This window comes from Monopterus albus, unplaced genomic scaffold, assembly GCF_001952655.1.
Source record: "Monopterus albus unplaced genomic scaffold, M_albus_1.0 scaffold20.1, whole genome shotgun sequence".
Classification (NCBI taxonomy): domain Eukaryota; kingdom Metazoa; phylum Chordata; class Actinopteri; order Synbranchiformes; family Synbranchidae; genus Monopterus; species Monopterus albus.
The window spans coordinates 1142724-1156543 of record NW_018127900.1 but is presented as its reverse complement, the minus strand read 5'-3'; positions in this window follow the sequence as shown (position 1 = coordinate 1156543).

The following is a 13820-nucleotide window of genomic DNA, read 5'->3' as shown; positions in this document are numbered from 1 at the left end:
TTCTGCTAATTAAGAGCCTTAATTAAGAGCCCCAAGCAACTACTTATTTACTATCTGAGCTATATACAGATACAGCCAGTTAAGCAGCACGCTCATTTTACTTCAAGAAAAATTGCTCCAATTTGATTAAACATTTCTGGAACAGATTGATTTATGTCACAGCAGCTGTCTTTGCCCAGATTTACTTGGTGTTAACACAGCTTTTGTAGTCAAGTTGAATACATACAGTAACAGTTAAAGAAAAGCTTTGATTAAATTAACATCGCCCTTGAACAAAAGCCTCAACTTCAGAGATTCTGAGTAAAAGTGATTGCTCAGAATAAATGATGAAATATATGTGGTGACAGTGCAAGCTGGGGCAACTATCGCTTCAGTATCTCAGAGTATCATGCAGTCTTATGGCATCAAGTGTTGCAAATCATAAATGAATTGGAAAAGCAGCTAATATCTCACCGGACTGAGACTCATTGATTTTTATCCTGAGTGCAAGAAAGAAAAAAAAAGAGAGAAATTCACTGTGCACACAGCATGAAGCCCAAGTCTCTGGGTTTAGTAACTTAACCTTGAGGTGTTGAATAATTTTTTGGTCATTTGATGTGAGCCTTGGTGGCTTACAGTAGCTGAGGACTGAAAACCACATATAAACCTATTTGGTAGCATCCAGCAGGTGAATGTTTTTTAGAAACAATGACAAAGTCCAACTGCTTCTGAACTACAATAAAAACAGTAGGAAACTGTATAAAAACATACGTGAAAAATACTAATCAAAATAAGTGTTCTGAATTTAGAGATGCCCATGTTTTATTGTCAAACTCGGTAGTAAATATCAATTTTGTTTAGAATATGAACAGAAATCTAAAAGCTTTGCAGAGAAATAATAGTGAAAGGAACCCATCTGTGGAAAAATTTTTTTTTTTTGCCAGAGCTAATGGAACAAAGGCAATTTTGAAAAATGAATGGAGCTCCAGTTCTCTGTAGACTACAGTATCTGTGAACGAATCTCCAGTAAATCTCTATAAACAGCACCTTAAAACACTCCAGTGTTTATATGCAAGTAAGAAAGGACAGAGTAGACCATATTTTGAGGCAAGTACAAAAAAATATGAGGCAGTAATTTATATAAATATAGTACAAACAGTACAAACCTGTAGACTGAGATTACCCAATATTATGCTTAAGTACAATTTCCAGGTATCTGAACATACTGTAACTTGAATAGTTTAATTTTGTGCTACTTCATACTTCGCTTTCACTACATTTTAGAGGCAAATATTGTACTTTTATACCTCATTACATTTATTTTATAACTTTAGTTGCTAGTTACTTTTCAGTTAATTTAATAAATGCAGTATGATTATGAGACTTTATTGATCTCTGGTGGAAAATTCATTTGTTACCCAGCAGTAATTCAAATTATAAGCAGATAAGCTGGTTAAAACTGACTCCTCCTTTACCAGCTGCAACATCAGAGTGATGAACACAATAACACTTTAAGAATTTTAATCAAATACATTAATGCTAAATGTGCCATTCTACATAATGACTGCTTTTACTTTTAATACAGTTAAGTATGTTTTCATGCTAATACTTTTGTAATTTTAATTAATTAACATTTTGACTGCAGGACTTTGACTTGTCACAGAGTAGTTTTATGCTGTGGTATTGTTACTTTTAATTAAGTAAGGAATCTGAATACTTCTTCCACCACTGCATTATAATATTTACACTAATAATATAATACTTATCATAATGACTCAGCATGATATTTTACGTTTAGATGGTGATACTTTGTTCCTTTATCTAAGTAAAGTTTTTGGTATAAAGCTTTCTAGATTGTGACATCAGTTCTTTTACCTCATTGGTGTCTTCAACCACTGGTGTCACTTCACACTTTAAGTTGACTCTAATTATAATGACAAATTAGGATGTGCACAACAACTCAGAAAATGCCTATGCCATTGTTCCTATGAGAAGCTGATACTGTTACAGAGCACCTTGAACCTCAGCTCAGCTCCACTGTGTGCTTTATTTGGACTGTAGAATAATACATGGCACGGCTGACAAAGCAGGTGTTTGTTGGAGGCTGTTGCCTACAAACTGTACTGAGTTAATATTTTGCAAGCTTATGCTTTGGAATAGTGCCTCAGCTTCTGTTCTGCACCTATGTCATTACATTTCTGTGTACTCACCACCATTTACCATGAGTCAGCATTTGAACATCTGAACACATTTCTATAAATATGGCACATTCATTATTAAATGCCATCTTATACAGTAGGTGATAAAAACAGAACAATTTGACCTTGGAAACTTGTCACTTTTTCTGTTGTTACACTGAGTGCTAGCAGTGGTGCTGAACACATTTAATGAGAAAAATATATTAGTTTATTAATGTGATTAATTTATCTGCTCATACATGAACTAATACAATCATGCAATCAGAATATTTTGCACAGACCCATCCCAGCACAATCTGTGCATATATACAGCATTTTGAAAACCTGATTTGATTTATGTTATATTACTGTATATACAGCATGTGACATGGTTTTGTTTAAGCTTTCTTGTTGGACATATTTTTGTGTTTCTGTACAGCTTCATTTGTCTTGGTCATTTTCATTCATGCTTTTTGTTTTTGTTATATTTGGTCATATCCATATTTATTTCTCTTGATACATGCACGCCATTCTCGGTCAGCTCCCCAGTACCCACGCATTCATCAGAAGCTCACTGAAGCTGGCTCCATCTTCAGTGACATCTGCCATCAGCAGTGCATGACTGTGGAGAAATCTGTTTGAATCTACAGGGCACTGTACTGAATGGTTCCCATTGATCTACATGTGCCTGACACTGTGACTGACAGAGCCAATCAGCCTATCGCGGCCCTGGAGACGGACAGACACTCATTTACAGGTGAGTCGGGGTGGGATGAGGGTGATTGATTGACAGACTGTCACTGAGCCACTGGGGCATTACAACAGCATCTCTGCACAGCAGCAGAGCAATATTATGGTAGTATATGAGTGTCTATGAGTGTGTGTGTATGGATGTGTTTGTGAGTGCAGGTGTGGTCAGATTACCCATCACACCTCGAGTGCTGTGACAGGTAAAGAATCATTCTGTCAGACGATCCAGCCCACATGTTCAAAGACTAGCAGAATTAAATAACCTATCAGGCAGAGACTGTGACAGGAGGCTGCCAATCTAGAATCATATACACTCTACACACAGACATGGACCCACAAATGTGCGCATAACCACACGCCCAAGGTGTTTCTCCCCCTTTAAATAGGTGTCTTACTAAAGCCAGCACACTAAGGTCCCTCACTCTCCCTTGCTGTCTCTCTTTCTCCCTCCCTTCCTCTGTCCTGTGGTTCAGTGTGGGATTCAGCGGTGCCATTACTCAAACACAGCCTGTCAGTACAGATAACAGTTGTTTGTTGTTTAACACTGTACAGAGAGCTGCATGGCAAGCCAGAATCTGGAAACATTTTTTTTTTATCCCCACTATTTGTTGCATGATTTCACATTCAGCGTTTTACAAAGGTGGTTCGAACTGGTTTAAAGCTGCAAAACTGAGTTTCTTTCTTTTTTTTTTTAATGTACAGCCGTTTCATATCTCAAAAATCATAATTAATAGAGAGGAAATGTCTTTCATGAAAAACATGTCTAGTCAGCATATTTAGATATCCATCACAGAGAAGAAAGGTTTCCTAAATAGCTCAATTTTTTCCAGCTATTAGCTACATGTTTTAAATCCCTGGTCTATATTTCCTGTACAATGTTTCTTTTAGTTGGCACCCTGGATTTTTACTCTTTGAAATTATTTTGTCATTCCTAAACATCTACTGCCGTCATGTGGCCAAGATTAATATTTAAACAGAAACAGTCATGCACAGAGACAGAAGCTTTTTCTCACTAGATTTAAACACACAGCGAATTCATTCTGTAATGGACAAGTTTCATACATTCAAACTACTTAAACATCATTCCAGTTCAAATGAATATTTTATTCTTTTTACTGGATAGCTGACACAAGACAGGTGAGAGTTCACCAGTTGGGATTGAGCAGCTGCAGTGCATGGTTGACTCATGGACCCATATGTTACCAGGGTACCCCCCAAGAGACCATTTCAATGGCTCACTTGGTTCAATTTGTTAAATGCTTTGGCCCATGTGGATACTATACAGTACCATGTGTGTTGCTTGTGCATTTTTTGCTTGTTCTCTTTGCATCGTGCTTGGATATGTAATGAAATTCTTGTAAGCCTATGTGCACTGGGCATGGTGGGCACCATCAGGTGGCTGACACCTGCTGCAGCTGCTGTTTATATATTTACAATAGAGGAATTAAAATGCTCCACAATGCTTTGCGCCACAAAGATTTATAGTATCTGTCAGCTAACTGTTGTGGTTTTAAGGACCACAACTTTTTTTTGTGACACATTTTCACTGCGTCTCAATTATTATAAGCTACACCCGCCTCTCACCCACTGTTGACTGGGAGTGGCTCCAGGCCCCCCAGGACCCTTGTTAGGATAAGTGGTATAGATAATGGATGGATGGATTGGCTATCATATCCTATTATTATGTTGGAGCATTTAGTAGCTAAAGGTCCCGGTATTCTTTCTTGAGAGTTTGCATTTAAATAAATAAATAATAGAGAGTGAATAATGAACATTAACCTAATGTTGTTCTGTAAACAGTGCTTGTTTCCACTAACTCCAAGTGGCAGTTAATGGGGGGTCAAAATAATCATTTGTTTGATTTATATTGCTCAAATATGGCAAAAAAAGTTCAAACATTATAACAGTCTGACACTGATACAGAATTCTGTCACACAACTCTTAATTCCAGTCTCACCACCTTTTGCTGACAAGTCTAACAAATGTAATTGCCTAGTTACAGCACACTGTATGTCTATAGTCTGATGGAAATAAATCAGCCTGACTTTACACCTGACTTTCTCAACTTATGTGAACTTTTTAACATGTACCATGGGAGCACTGATGATGAAAAGTCTCTGTGCAGCAACATACTGTATGAATTGGTGTTTGTTGGCAGTATCTATCACAGGGTGGTCTGGTGCAGTGTCAAGACTTCATGGGAGAGGAAACGTGGTATTACAGTTTACTGTCTGTGGACCTGACAGAATAGTTTGCTGTGTGTTACTGATGTGTTGTTGAAATGTTTCTGTGTGGGCAGTCGCGCTCCAGTGGAACCTGTTCCTGCATCACACCTCTTGCTGACACTGGCAAAAAAAAATGTATGTCTTCTTTATGCAGAATACAGCAGTAATTAAAATAGAATAAAAGGTTACACGTTTAGTGAGTCTAAGTATTTACATGCCTATAACCCCCATCTTCCCCTTTCTCCTCCTCCTTTTCTGTCATCTTTCATTTTCTGCTACATTTCTTTTTACACTAGAAAATGCTGAGCAGAAACCAGAAGTCAGCTTGGGACATAGCATAATAGCTGTGAAAAGAAGTGAACCAGCCAATGATTCAGATAATACTACACCACTAGGCTGTTAGCCAACATGTCTACTGACATATTCTGTCAGCACATTTATTCTCAGTCTCATGTTATTCCTCATGTCCAGGCATCCTGAAACGGCTCTTTGTGTGTTTAGATGATTTTGGTGCCCAAGCTGTTTCATCACATGTACTAGACCTTGAATGAGCTTCCCACATTGACAAACAACATTCCCCAGGAATTCCCCATGATAAAAACCTCAGCACCAGGAGATGATTTTACTCAGCAAATGAACAGCAAGGAAGATGTGGAAACAGACAAGAAAACGTGTAAGGAAATTTATTAGCCTCACAAAACTTTAAACTTGGCCTTCTGAAAAATGTGAACATGCATACAGATACAGATTTGATTTCCTTTGGCATGACAAATCCATCTTTTAACAAACTAATGAGCAAAAGCAGGGTCAACTTAACACCAGAAGATGGCAGTAATATACCACACCATTATTTCAGTGATGTACAACTATTTATACAGTATGTAAATGTTAACACTAGGTGTAGAAAGCATGAGGCAGGTTAGGCGTGAGTCTACATTCTACATTGTTCTAACTTTTATGATTTCAGTGTTTGAGTAGAAAAAAGTACATCATTGCCTGGATAATGTTATATTTTCAAGTTATATAACTGTCCTTGCATATTGCACAATTATCAGATAGCACATACACACATAAGCAGTCTACACACATTTTCACACAAAAGTCAATAATTTGCTTTTGGCCTAATATTCTTTTGCAATAAAAATCTTTGCTCCTTTTCCAGGATGTAAAGGGGAGGATTAGCAGAAAAAAAACATTCAACATTCAAACAGATGATGGCCAGTATTGCACACTTTGTTGCACCGAGATGTGGACTACATCACTTTACTTTTGAGTAAAAACTGTTCTATTTTAAGAGAGTATGCAGGTTAAAGGAGCATGTACTACAGGGATGGGCAATGCCAGTCTGTCAGTCCACCCCACTGGTCCAGACAGAAATATCTCAACAATTGCTGGTCAGATTACTGTGTCATGGTCCCTAGAGGATGGAGCCCGCAGACTAAAAAGACAATGATTACAAACACTTCACAACTCAGTGGAACATTATTAATTATTAACCCTGTAAGAGCTAGCTGTTGCTGTTCTGTAGCAACATGATTTTCCAGGAAAGACATCAGCTGAAACCAAGGAAGCTGCTTAGGCTCTACAATGCTGGTTGCTTATGAGCACAGCCCTTCAAGTATATCAAGGAAATTTAGCACAAAGCTTTCAGTTTACTAGAAAGTGTGCTGTACCCAAGGACTTCAACATGAAACAATAACAGGAAATGGAGCTAAACTGACTAAGAATGCCTTTGTTTGACAAATATGTTGCCTAAGTATTTTAGAAATGAAACCAGACACCTTATCAGCAACGTGTCCATTTCCTGATAAATCTACACTCTTTTCCAATAACGCAAAGGGGAGGAGGGAGAGCAGGAAATATCAGCTGATGCAGAGGAAGATGCTTTGCTGTTCCACAATTTGCTACTAGACTGTAGGCAGCTTGCCATAAATCAACACTTAACGTTTAGGAGGCTGGAGGTTTCTGGGAAAGCGTGTGACAACAACAGCAAGCAAAACAGCTTAAATAATCACTCCTGGTTTTGCTGTGGATATCATTACTAGAACTGCTGGCCAGACCACATCACAACAAGATGCATAATCATGCTTCCAGGAAGAGAGTTGTGCAAAACGACCTCTGACTGGTCGGATGTCATTAGAAATGTCCACCTACATTTATTATTGCATTACAGTATATGATCTTGAGAGCTTTATTGTTCTCATTGATTATTAATTAGTTCAAACAGGCTACAGTCTCTGATTTAAAAAAAAAAAAGTAGAGTAGAATGGTGAACCTGTGCTGGTCTGTTCATCTTTCTCAAAGAAATGTATTCATCAGTTTAATGCACAACAGAAAATATGTGGCAGTGCTGTGACTGAATGCTTTGGACCATGTCTTTAGGACCAGTGGCTGTTTACTCCACTTTGACCAGCAGAGGTCAGCAGATACATGGCAATTTGATTACTCAAAGTTACCCGAGTTCCATCAGTTCTTTCTGAAACATGACTATGTTTTGTGCATTTTACTAGGGAAACTGATAGCATTACTATCCCTTTTATTCTGCTGTAATACTTTACCCCAGTGTTGAAATGCAGAGGGCTTTGTTAGTGTCTTTGAGAAATGTGCAGTGGCTTACAAGCAAGGTTTAATGAGCTAATTATGGATCAGCCTCTAATGGATTTTCCATCTCTGTGTTATAAAACACTTTCCTGGCTAATAACAACTGCATGTTTTACTCTAGGGCAGCACGGTGGCGCAGTGGTTAGCACCGTTGCCTCACAGCGAGAAGGTTCTGGGTTCGGGCCCCACCTGGGACCTTTCTGTGTGGAGTTTGCATGTTCTCCCCCATGCTTGCGTGGGTTCTCTCTGGGTACTCTGGCTTCCTCCCACAGTCCAAAGACATGCAGCTTAGGTTGATTGGTGTCTCTAAATTGCCCACAGGAGTGTGTGTGGTTGTTCGTCTATGTGTTAGCCCTGCGATGGATTGGCGACCTGGCCAGGGTGTACCCTGCCTTTGCCTGTGACCCCGTTCAGGGACTAAGCGGTAGAAAATGGATGTTTTACTATAGATGTTTATTTTTAATTGATACGGATGATTCATGCCAGGATCAAAACGTGATCTATGACAGCTTGCTCAAGGCTCTCCACTCATGTTACATAACTGATAGCATGTTGTGACATGTTTTGTGTTTGAAGGCCACAGTTTTCTCACCACTGGACATAGGGACATAACTTAACACCTCACACTAAGGTGATACATTTGAAACCTATTAAAGCTTCAAAGACTGCTTGAGGTTTTTAGGCGAGACTCAGTAATTGACTATCATGAACCTGTGGACAGAGTTCCATGCACACCTCCCTCTTTCATGTTATTAATTCAGTACAAGACCCCAAATCCTCCTAAAATAATAATCTTACACCTTTAGATGTTACTCTACTGAGAAAATTTTAGATACTTACACACTGGTCTGAAATAACCCATAAAAGCTGTGACACTGGCCACATATGACCATGATTTTAGTGCACAGTGTTTAGCTTACATTAGTTAGAGATTTCACACTTAGCTTATGATATATAAGTTGGAATAGGTGTATAACTGACTAATTTGTTTAAAGCATTTTCTAATACAATTTTATTTAAAATTTATGTCAGTAATCTGATTTTAAAAAATCTGTCATCACTACTTCACTGGAGAGGTTAACCACATTTAATAATTATATTTTAGCTTATGAGATAAACATATGCAGCTTTAAAATGATGCAAAATATCTAAAATCATCAACAATTACTGTTTGATTTACTTACAACTCTATAAATTAACAAAAGCTATTTTTAATCATGAGTGTCAGCTCTTTAAATAGACTGATGATAGTTGAGCTCTCACATTACTGAATAAAAGCCAGAGAATATCTCATTGATCACCAGTCACTGGTTGGCTCAAGCTGGTGGCTGTTGGATTTTGTTGAAAATCATAATTCCAGCGCCGGATCACTCTAGGTAGGGATTTATGGTTTTCTTGCTGGAATGTGGAATTTTGCTGAACAATTCGAGCAGCCCTCGTTGTGTCCCACTCCTGGTAGCGGCTCTATAACCTCTCTTCCATCCCTGACGTTGATGTGCCGTCCCGACTTGCTTCTCGGTGCTTTCTCGGTCTTCTAGAACTCAGAAAAACAACTGGACAGAGCCTCCGGCAAAAACTGCTGACTGTCCTTCTGTTCCATTTCTTTTGCTGTGGTTTTTAAAGGGTTTCTGTGAGTTAGGGAGTTAGACTTCCCCATTTTACCAACTGTCCACCAGAGTGATTTAGCATGCAAACACAGGAATTTGTATATTATCTAGTTAAAATACAAGAATCTCATATACACAAAAAAACCATCAGCTGTCTGATTTAAAACAAGTATCACTATATTATTCCGAATACAAAACAACTTTAACACTGATTTTTGATTAACCTTATCACTTTATCAAACATTGATTAATCAAATCTGTATGCATGATTAACTTTATTACATGATCAAACACTGATTAATCGAATCTTTATGCATGAAGCCATTCATTTTAAATGTCCTTCTTTCCAGTAAACTTAGTGCTTCTTCTCTTTCTTTTATCTTTCTCTTTCTTCTCTTCAGACATCTCTGCCTGCACTTCCTCTTTTTTGCAGGGATGTGTCCGCTGACTTCCCCCGTGCCACCCTGCACCAGGATATCACATTGGTAAAATCACATATAACCACTGCTGTCCAGTTCTCTGCTCTCTTAGACACTTGCATTAAAATTTTCAGCCCTTCACAACAATACTCAAAGCATTATCAAGGTGTCTGCAGCACATGACAAGGTCAAAGGTGAAAGTGAAACTAGAGAATTGTCTTGTCATATGTCACCCCCTGACTATGAAAGAACAGTGAGAGTACATGAGGTGCTGTTACAGGGTGTGATCTGGATGGAGACCGTCATGTGGTATTAGCATGCAGTGGAATGCCAGTGCTAGCCAGCATTGGAGTTATGACATGCCTTGCTGAGATGCACTAGCCTGATAACCATTTGGCTCCTAAAGAGGCTCATCTATGTTTGTAACGTCTGGCATTAGCTCCTTCGGAAATGGTGTAAGTAAAAACAATTAAGGCAAACTGTGGGTTTTTCACCAACATGATTTATATCTCCAGTTAATCCAAAATGCTGCAGCCAGAGTACTGACAGAAACTAGCAAGAGAGATCATATCTCTCCCATATTAGCTTCTCTCCACTGGCTCCTTGTAAAATTCAGAATAGAATTTAAAATCCTTCTCCTAACATACAAAGCCCTTAATGACAAAGCTCCATCGTTAAAGACCTCGTAGAACCTTATCATCCTAACAGAGCACTTCGCTCTCACAGTGCAGGTTTACTTGTGGTTCCTAGAGTCCACAGAAGCAGAATGGGAGGCAGAGCCTTTAGCTATCAAGCTCCTCTCCTATGGAACCAACTCCCAGTCTCAGTTCGGGAGGCGGACACCCTCTCTACCTTTAAGATTAGACTTAAGACATTCCTTTTTGATAAAGCTTATAGTTAGGGCTGAGCCTTCCCTTAGTTATGCTGCTATAGGCCTAGGCTGCTGGGGGGCCCCATGATGCTCTGAGTTTCTTTCCCCTCCCCTCTCCTCTCCTCTCTCTCCACCATTACACATTACTAACTTTGTGTCTCCTCTCTCCCGTAGTGTGTCCTCTCTCTCCCTGTACTTTTCTGCAGGTTGCCCTGGCCCTGGAATTCTACGCCTCTGACGAGCAGTCACCAGCCACATCGACCTGATCAGTGTTTGATTGTTGTGTCTTGTTGCTTTTCTTCTTTTGTCTCTCCTCTATCCACTCACCCCAACCGGTCGAGGCAGAAGGCCGCCCACCAAGAGCCGGGGTCTGTCGGAGGTTTCATCCATTAAAGGGAGTTTTTCCTCCCCACTGTCGCCAAGTGCTTGCTCAAGGGGGATTTGTTGGGTTTTCCCTCTGTAATAATAGTGATAACAGTAAGGTCTAGACCTTACTTTGTAAAGTGTCCTGAGATGACTTTTGTTGTGATTTGGCGCTATACAAATAAAATTTGATTTGATTTGATTTGATTTGATCTCTTATTACACAATAGCTCACATACCCGGTTGGCCTTTTTTTACCCTCCCTTTTCTCTCTGAAATGCATTCTTTTCAATAAAGGGCTGTCCATAGCCTGCGGGTAAAATGATCTGACACTAGTTTGTACCCTTTTCAAAGTACATCAGTTAACCAGTGTTCTGCAGTTTTATTGTTAACTTTGCACATTTGGGAGCAGCCCTTACCAGGAGGCAAAAATCCAATCTAACCTTACAAAGGTCACTGTGAAACTGTGCTTACAAAAGGAGTGCCTTTACCCTCAGATCAGAATTCAAATCTTTCCCAAACATAATTTTTGTTGTACCAACAGTGACTTTGTAAGCTGAGCAGGTGCAGGTCAAGAGGCCTATATCATGTAGCCGTGCCTGAGTGTGAAACACCATAGATGCATTTTTATATATTAGAACATCTCTGAGGGCCTCATGGAGAAGAGGGGGAGAGTTGGATGCGAGAGCTTATAGATTCTTCCTGTTTCACCTGCTGTAGTCACATACACAGCACCTGTTCACAGTACTTGCTTGCAAACTAGGAATGCACTGTACACAGCCAAGAATTCCGCCTTATGATACTGTGCTGTATTATGTGTCAGAAGTAAAACTCAGAACATTTGCTATCACTGCTTTTTTTCAACTGCAGAACAGTTGAAAAATAAGCACGCCATGCAGCTTTAACTTATATTTCAGATTGCAGATGCCAAATATCTGCAGTAAGGTGTGCTTTTTGGTTGTACTTTTACTGGAAATAAAGAATAGAGTAATGCATGTTCTCAACAATCATCATCTAGTCCCAGTGACCTTTTCATGTTACACAGTAAAGCATCACTTTTTCTTCATCATCATCTAGTCCCAGTGACCTTTTCTTGTTACACAGTAAAGCATCACTTTTTGCATGCCATTTAGGTCCCTTTAGGTCTCAAGAGGATAGAAGCTGTGGACCCTTTCACTGAAACAGTGTTCAAAAACCCCCATGTCATGTACCAATTAGTTTCACGTCCCCCACACAGAGAGTGGGAAGCATGTACTGACTCAGAGTTGACATAGATGGGCTTTCTGTTTGCAGTTTGCATGCGTTCTTTTTAATCACTAGTGAGAGACAATAACCCCCATACACAGATGCACACATGCACGGCATTTACAAACATGGGCCTCTAAGTTCCCTATCACCTGTTTGGTATCCACGTGGTGCATTGAAATCACTGCAGGGGTCATTTAGAGCCCAAACATTTTCTGCCCTCCCAAAAAACTATGAGTGTGAAAGATATGGAGAGAGGTGAGCAGAGGTGGAGAACAGAGAGGAGGTAAATAAATGGAACAAAGAAAACGGTGCAGGACATTCTGATCCAGAGTGAATAGAATGGAACACGAGGTTACAACACCACTGAGTGTCTGCTTTGGCCCTTGTAATTGTGTCCTGTGCCAAGACTGTCAAAGGATCACAGGCAGTGGTAGCACACACTACAAACCTATAAATTTTACTATGCACATACACATATAGCGACCAATTAGAAACATGCACATGCAAACACACATAATCATGCAAGTACCTTTTCACCCAGTTAATGATGTTCTCCAAAGAGTGCAAGAAAGGAGATCAATAGCTATTAGAGAGCACTATGAGGATGTATTTCTCTCTCTCTTCCCTCTAATGTGTGCTGGCCATGATTTGTTTCAGTAAAAGCTCACAGCCATTTCTTTTCAACTGGTCACTTGCTATTACAGTAAGAACTAAATATTACCAGCAGCACATTTCCTACTCGTCTGTGGGCAAGAAGCTATATTTGTTTCAGACCCCTAAGTGATGACAAGAAAAACTGAGAACCATATTTAGCCATTTTAACAGCAATAAACTGAAAAAGTGCCACTATGCCCTTGTATTTGAGATAGTCATTAATTTGCATGAGATACTAATTGCCCCTGTGAGTTCACATGCCTTGCTTTTATAAGTGATTTAGAGGGAGTGGCTCTCGAAATAGCCACCAAGTGGAACAGGCTGTCTTAGCAAAGCATGTGCCTTCAACACATGTTAAAAAAAGACTTTGGGTTGTTTCAAGAGGCGTGACAAATTGAATTTGGGCTCAGAGAACATTGTGATACTGCACAGTTTACTCTCAAGACAGGCCGTTCTTCTGTAATACTGTCTGCACCTCATTTTTTTTTTAATTAGTTTTGTCTGTAAAACAGGGGCTTATTAACATGGATACCAGAGTAAACACGGCTGCCTGCAGAGTAAGTGTGTGGCATGACAGAACATTATATGGGCAGAGTGCAGAATCCTGATTGCCTAAGATGTTCTCTGGATTCAGCTTTATGTTTTACAGATGCACTCACCCTAAATGACCAAATATTTGTTGCATCATGGCAGCATTATTGTGAAAATGTAAGCTGACCAATGCTGCAAAAAGTGTTTGCAGTGAATATGACTAAAGGTAAATTTTAAATATGGATACATACTGACTGTCATGTAGCATCATGAATTAGTTACCATTATAGTAAATAATGAATGTAGTCAATTTGGCAGCAGACCCTAAATATTGCAATCCCTGCTATTTGCTTTGAGTCAGTGTTTCTACCTATGATTCCTTGTGTGCCTTCTCG